At 41.0% G+C, this 8,136-nt stretch overlaps 1 long non-coding RNA gene across 1 annotated transcript; it reads right to left on the reverse strand.

The window, feature by feature from the left end:
- Window positions 1–1,268: 1,268 nt before the first annotated feature.
- Window positions 1,269–7,475, reverse strand: LOC145422541 (uncharacterized). The gene is made up of 3 exons (XR_013903851.1): window positions 7,423–7,475; window positions 1,881–1,958; window positions 1,269–1,538 (listed from the first exon to the last, which is right to left on the reverse strand). It is a non-coding gene; the product is annotated as an uncharacterized LOC145422541 (long non-coding RNA).
- Window positions 7,476–8,136: the final 661 nt, after the last annotated feature.

Genomic DNA, 8,136 nt, shown 5'->3' on the forward strand with positions numbered 1-8,136 from the left:
AAGAAAGCGAGGACGAGGACGAGGAGGTCTTACTTGGAGGAGCCAAGTAAAACACTGACCTGCCACTTAATGTAAAAGAGGTGAGGTTGTTTGTCTTGTCTCTGCAAACAAAAGAGGACTTAGTGGAGAAAATCGGAGAGAGAACACGTCAGTCTGAAGGAATATTTCAAACATATTAAGCACTGGGAAAAGGACCTCTTGCGTACACAGAGAAAAATAACAGTGGAAATAGCAATGTGAGGAGGAAATAAAAAGCAAACAAGAGCAGCTTCCTGCTGTTTATTCTTCCTTTATCAGGTCCTTTAAAGTCTGCCCGGATCTTCACCTACAGGCCAGATTCCTGTCATTCTCCAGTGAAGGCATTGGTCTCCAGCCGCACAGCCAGCCCTCCATCTGCCCATGAATAGGACCAGTCACATTTCTGATAGCATTTAATGAAAAATCCACCCAGGCTTTGGAGGGGAGAGAGGGGAGGGGTTGAAGGGTGGAAATGGAGGGATGGTTGTGTGAGTGTGTGTGTGCGTGGGGGTGCTCAACAAAGAGTGCCTTTCACTGGAGTGGAAAGCCTAGATTGCTCCCTCTCCCTACTCGTTCGCTCATTTTGTCTTTTTTTTTTTTTTGATTCAACATCAAAAATGTGCCAAATGACTGGGCAGAAACCCCCATAGGTTTCAGTGGATATGTGTGCACACCGTGTGTGTGTGTGTGTGTAAAGTGCCACACAAAGGGACAGGTGTCTCGCGGTTGTAGGCAGCAGGGGCGAGGACACAAAAGTAAACAGCCGGCGAGGCCTCACTGAGAAAGGTGTTATCTTAACTTGTCCTTCCTGTAACGTTCAACCCTGAAATCTGTCAAAGAAGCTGAAACAGCGTTACATAATCATCGCTCTAACTAATAGCAAAGATAATGTCTTTATTCTATGTTATTCTTATTCTATATACTTCACATTTTTACTGATATGGGCTCGTGTTATTCCTTATCATTCCCGCTGAATAAATCCCACAAAACATCCAAAAGCAGGAAGCCCCATAAGAGTTTTTTAAACCAAGTTTAGGAATGGGGCACAAATATGGTGTCCAGTTATTTACTGTGTTGCTCATACAGAATTAAACACTTTATTGGGAACATTTTGAAACTCTGGAATAGTGACTTATAATGAATTTAGTAAGCTCATAAGGGTGGAGAGCAGGGTGTCAAACAAAAGGCCCGGGGGCTGGAATTAGCCCAGCAAAGACTCCAATCCTGCTCACATAGACAGATTTGGAGTGCATAGATTTTAAACTTCTCATTTTATTTTCAAAAGTGTTGCATGTTTTCCTATTGATAAAGACATACCACTAATTACCACAGTAATTAAGTAATAGTTAAACAATTAAATGACACTATCGACCTATAGAAATTAGATTTTGCAGTGAGTTCACTACACAGACACACAGTAATTCTCATTTGTGAAGAAGAGTGTGAATGGTTATCATGGATGGATATCATGTAGTTTCACTGGTCCGGCACACTTTAGATCAAAAATGTGTTTGACATCCCTGGTGGAGAGGAAATGAAAGAGCATGTCATTTAGTGCAGTGGGTAGTTGGATACCGCTAACATTCATAGTCTGACACATTAATCTGGCTATGACTAAATGCTGAATAGCTGAAAGACTTCATAAAGACTTTTGTTTGCAAGCACAAGGGGGGAAATGTTTAAGCCAAATTGTTATTCTGATATAATCGGTGCATCTCGAGTATCAGTATCTTTGTACCTGGCTAAGAGCCATTTCTTTGGCTTTTTACTGTTATGAACAAGAAGGTTTAAAGGGACAGTGGCTGATATCAAACAGAGTTTGGACTCAGCACCTAGGCAAAAAAGATGTTTAGAATACTTACCTTTCAATGGCATTGTCTGCCAAATTGTTGTCCTTCTGCGTTATCTGATCTGACACGGATCCAACAAGGTTTTTGGCTCTATGGGAGAGACACACACTGTTAGGAAATCTTCAGCGTCTTCCTCCTTTGCATACGCTACACAGAACCCAACAGGTGTGAAACAGCCCTGACAAAAGCTTTTTTCCCCCGTCTCCTTTGACATCTTATAACGGGACCCTGCCCTCTTTCATTTCTCATTTCCAGCAGACGGGACCTGAATGTCCTCAGCCTACTTTGTGATCATTGTAATCTTGAACGGGTGGGGTTGGTATTTTTGCTTGTTGTTTCTTTGGGGTTTTATTTTTTTGCTCATATGTTTGTTTACTTTTTAAAAACATTTTCAATCAAGCAAAGCAAACAACATCACCGTCTTCTTTGAATTAGTCTAGGCTCGTTTTTGTTCCCTTGAAGGAGGTCAGCCAGTCTATAGAACAATCTCATTCTGCTGCTGAAGCCTTTTAATCGCCAAGTTTATCTTCATTCAAATTTCAAACAACAAACCATTTGGGGCATGTTTTACTGGCAGAACAGCACACACTGCTTCTCTTCTTAGCTCACATCTAAAATGTTAATCAATACCCTGAGAGTTTGTGGCTGCTCTTTAGAGGAATATGTGACAGTGAGCTGATAAAGATTCTTCAGAGGGTTTTTTTAAGCCTTTGAATGGATATTCTTTTGGGAATGAGCACCATATGAAGTGTTTTTTTGTTGTTGTAAAATAATAAAATAGTAACCTTTTGTAAAAGTGCAACACTTACTTGTAGAAAATGACTCACAGCAGCACAGGAAACCTATTATGTTGTTTTGTGATGTGATGAATGAATCTTTCATCATCAAGATCAAGTCGCATAAACAGGATTAATGATTTAAATTTCAACCACGATATTTCAGGTTGGAAGTGAAAACATTTAAGCAACCAAACAATTAGACCCAAAGATGTTTCTAATAATGGCCAAGTGTATGATCAAATACCAAAGTGTTGGACAAATTTTGATGTGATGATCATCATAGTCATCAGAGAAACTGATAACATATCCTGGGTTTGAATCCAATGGCCAGCTGGATTATGTGCAAATCAGCTTTTTGAGTAATATACATATCAGCCTCCCACCCTACATAAAAGCACATTTTATCTACCACGGTTCTTGCAGTTTTCAGAGACAGCGATAATGTTGAGTGATGAAGTCGTCTGCACGTCCTTCGGCTGCAGGAAGCCAAAATACAGATGGCCTCTTTCTGCTTGTTGCTCCTGAAAAATCATCCTTCTTGTAATCTGTCCATTAATCACAATCACAAACGGCAGGTGAACAGTAGGCTTCGTGCAGCAGTGACAGCTGGGTAGCGTATATGTTTGAGGTGGGGGGTGGGAAAGCGGAGATTGGGATGTTTAGTGTTGCGCAAAGCCAAATCTTACTGGACACAATTATCAAAACTCTGGCGATTTGGTTACAGAAGGAGCTGAGATGCAGGGTTACAGTTAGAGGTAAACAACGGAGCGAGGGGGAGGGTGACACGTGCTCCTTCGCTGAGTCCGCTGAGGATCCCATGGTCCATGTGCACGTCTGAATGATGATTAACTGTAATTACCTAAGCAGTACCTGGCCTGCATGCCAGGAGGCAGCCCAAGATTAATGGGGCTCTGCTGAAAACGGAACAAAAGCTCACATTTCCAAGGTAATGAATCGCTCTGGTACTAAGACGTCTTCACATGGTGTGCCCGGGGCCCCCAGGGAGGTTCATTACAACGGGAGAAATAGATGGAACCTCTGCAGCATTTTCAACCAGGCAAAGCGAGCAGGCGGGCAGGAGGAAGTCTTAAATCGTCCCAGACATCCTGGTTGCTACACAGGCTCTACAACCAAAAGAGAGATAAACAAGCCTCCTCAGTGCTTCTTAACTGGGCGGTAAACATTACACAGCAAATTGCCTTGTTTGACTTTTCTTGCTCGCACAAGGTGTTTAAACAATAAAGCTTAGTGTGGTGGCGGGATAGGTTTGGCTAGATTGATGTCTTAGAGGAATGAGTGAGAAAAACATCAGAAGGAAATTACTGTTCTGTGCAGGTTTTATAAACACCAGCTCTCGTTAATGAAAGCCTTTAACTGATCTGACATGCCACTCAGGATTATCTATATTAAAGGAAACAGGTTTCATTTGCACAGGATGCATGCAGTTTGGTTAAAAAAAAGAAAAAATAGGAACCTGGAGGGCTACATTTTATTACAAGTGTCTCCTGTTATAAATCACTATCCAAGGAATAACCCGCAAATGAATGGTGACGTTATTTTGCTCGCCGTTGTACACGTTAATCTCTGGTTTTTGACAAAAAACAGGAGACAGCCACTGGACGAGGTCCGTGTGAGACTTGAAGCGTTCGTGTTTTACAGGTCTGAGAACTGGTGATGTATGGAAGTGGGCATCAATTATTGGCAGTCAAACTCCTTCAGGCCACAATGGGAGGATTTACAGGCCGTGACATTTTTCATGGCCTTGAACATGCTACCTCCGGATATGCAGGTCGATTGCTGGATGAAATACAACCCGACTGCATGTTTGAATGATTCCACAGAAGCCACATATTTCTGCCCCTGTTAAGTCACGTAAATACTTGAAGGGAACGCAGGTGAAGGCATGCCCGGCTTTACATCACGCTGTGAGCGGCGGGGCCTTGAAAAACCCGGCGGCCTTCTTTGTTTACAAGCCTCTAATCGTATTAATGCCGCCCCGCTCCCCATACCTGCCATCTCTCAATCGATCACATCGACAAAGACCAAAACACAGTGACGAGCTCAGAATTTGTGCCTGCGCACGTCTGGAAGGGATGAGAGAGATGTGAGATTCAACCTTTAAACTGTCATTTATCAGCAGGGGACAACAAAGGAAGTCAGTGGCATTATCCTCCCCGGCAGCCTGTAGTCTGCATGTGTGTGTGTGTGTGTGTAAACATACAGATTATGCACATATACACAAAGAAGCCTGCACACTTGAATAATTTATTTAGATGAATAAAACAGGAGTGGGCATTACAGATGTGAATGCAGAAACATAAAAACTTGGGTGCTATAAAAGCCATGTCACAGTTTTTTTTTTTTTATATTACCCATTATCAGCATGCGTTAGAAGCTCTATATTACTGGATATCATTTAGAGACATTAAAGACACTGTTAGAGGCTTTTTCTAACAATCCAGGCAATTCCTGAAAAAAAGGAATTCCAATTAGTTTTTATTCAGATAGAACAAACTCATTACAACGTGCTTAGCACTGTTGCCTCATAGCAAGAAGGGCTCACAACGACAGTCACATCAAGGTGTTTTACATTGGAAGGTAAAGACTACAGTATTAGAGAGAAAACCTCCAGAATCACATGTTCCCCCCATAAGTGAGCGCTTGGCACCCCTCTATCAAGAGCCCTCCGGTAGCACCAGACTTGGGTGGGGTGGTGAGGGGAAAAAGAAGAGAAAAAAGGAAACCAAAGATGGACAAAACAAAGTATGGGAGGGAGAGAAGACAAAGGTTAGTAAGATATAAACACATTGAGAGTGAAAAGAGGAAGAGGGGAAGTCGTCAGTGTATCATGGGGAGACTCCCAGGATCCTGAGCGTGTCATAGCATAACTGAGGGATTGTTACAATTCCCCGATTCATCTCTAACTGTATCAAAAAGGTTTGAAGTCTCACTTTAAAAGTAAAAAAGGTGCTAAAGGGTCTGTCTCCTATTCAACTTTTTGAACCTCTGGGAACCACAAACAAGCCTACAGATAATATGCACATGATGTCAGATAAGGTTTAAATTTCTCTTATGGTGAAGAGTTCCCATGAAAAAGCCAAAAAGCAACAGTTGTCTCTATAACATTCAGCTCCACTGGTGTCCAAAACCTAAAGAGTCAGCCACCTTTACTACAACAGTAACCTACCACAGGGCAAAGCTCTATAGTTTATTTTGATTCAGTCCAACATAGACTTACCTGCTGTAGCTATTAATACTAACAGGGTACTCAATGTGCATTGAGCCACAGCAAAACAAACAAATGCATTCTTTCCTTTTGTGTGTGCAAGTGTAAAATCTACAGTGGCCCTGCTGCTTTAGGAAATAGCTGCCTTTTTTAAATTAAAGCCTTGTCCAAAGGTTTACATAATTTATGGGAGCTAATGGGCTAGAAGCCGAGTGCAAAAGACAGACAAAAGAAGTAGAAGAGAGTGGAAAAAATGGACGAATGTGTTGTTTTTGTGGCAGAAAGAAAGGGTTCTCTTTAAGCCTCTGCTACTTATAAACCTCTTTTGAATAGTCTTGTGATTAATGGTTGTGGATAAGCTTTTAAAACAATCACAAAGGCTCATATTGTCCTTTAAATGATCCATCAAATTGTCCCAACATTAAAACTTGTGAGGACCTTCAGGCTTCAGCAGGTCTTTCCTTCTTTTGGTGTTTAACTGAAGATTATCACCGATGAGTTTGTCAAGGGGAGACAAAAGACTTTCCCCCCTGCTCATTTCTTAGCAATAAATAGTTCTCAAGCAGCAACGACAGTGTGGACAAAAGACCAGGCATTAATTTATCTTCCCTATATGACCCTGATGCAAATGAGGGAAATGAAAGCAAGCAATCAATTCCCTAATTGGGTTTGCACTATTTCAACTTGTTAAGGGGGCCTCTGTCTAGATTAAAGGGAAGGTCAATTTCTCATTGTGGCAGTTACTGTATTCATTTCACAGGAATCCACCAAGGGTTGGAAAAAGACTGCACTCAACCAGATGGCTCTCCACGGTGTGCAGCTACCATCACAACATTATGTTGATCTCAGGAATCATGTTTATTAAGGAGTGAAACAATGGCTTTGTCCAACATAATTGGTCCAAATGCACGTGTTGTCATTGTTTTGATTAAAGCATGTTAAGCGTCTTCTTTTTTAAAATAACAAGTCATTTTAGTATTTTCTTAAAATGCTTTTCAGTGTTTTGAAATGTCTTACTATGACATAAAGGTAGAGGTAAGACAAAAACGTCTGTCTCTATAACAGTATGCACTCACCGGACACGTTTTTAGCCTTGCTAGCCTCCTTTTGACTTCAGAACCTTAATTCTTTGTAGCATAGATTCAAGAAGGTGCTGGAAGCATGCCTCAGATTTTGACATGATAGCATCACTCTATTGCTGCAGATTTGTTAGCTGCACATCAGTAATGCAACTCTCCCTTTCCACCACATCTGTGGTGTTCGGTATTAAAGCTGGTATTGGTTCAATGCTAGAACAATACGATTGATACTTTGTTTCTGTCCTCTAAGTTCAGTATGTAGCCCACTCAGTTGAGATAATAAATTATTTTGGAAATGACAAAAATGCCTGAACCTCTTTATGTTGACTGTGAAGTCAATTTTATTTCTAGTCTTTGTCACATTAAGGCTGCCTCTAAAGTGCTTTAGAGGCAGGAACATTTCCATTTCAGGTCTCCATAAAACTCAGTTTCAAAGTACATGAAAAGCTGAAAGATTGAGGATATCTTACCTCAGAAGATGAATACTGTCTTTATTCTGCTCTTTTCTCCACTTGGATTCACCTAATATTGTGGAAAGTAAAAATCACAGTGATGTAGAGGTCATTAAAATGTGTAAGGAAGTTGCCAATTGATGATGATTCAACTCATAAATCACAACACAGTGCTCTTCCCTACATATGCTGCTTTTATAAGTTAAAACTATCTGTAAAAGTAATGGTATCAGCATCACTGTATTTACTTGGTATCAGATTGATACCAAGTAAATAAGTATTGCACTAATTATTTGAGATGATTTGAGAAAAGACAGACAGTTTTGTGACATTGTCCATTATCAGAAGCCATCAGAAGACTGTTAAACTGTGGTTATAAAGGGATGGTCGAAAGCAACTCTCAGGTATGCTGCAGCATTTGAACGATGCTCTGGTGGCAGTAAGGCGCCTGCAGGCTGAAACGTTGATGCAAGGCACGATGGATCCATACCTTCTTCTTCTCTATCTGAAATTCTGACACCACCTTCTAAATGTTGCTGGAAAAACTTCTTTCCAATATTTTATTTCACCAGTTTTGGTGGAACCATGTAAGTGTTTCCTGTTCTTGCGTAGTGTTTTGCTGGAGCCCATCTACTTCAAAGTTTAATGTGTTGTGCATTCATCTACATACCTTGGTTGTACTACATACCTCCTGTAGACATCTTTACATAGAGAACTGCTGCTCACTGGATA

Source organism: Astatotilapia calliptera, chromosome 19, assembly GCF_964374335.1.
Source record: "Astatotilapia calliptera chromosome 19, fAstCal68.1, whole genome shotgun sequence".
NCBI lineage: Eukaryota > Metazoa > Chordata > Actinopteri > Cichliformes > Cichlidae > Astatotilapia > Astatotilapia calliptera.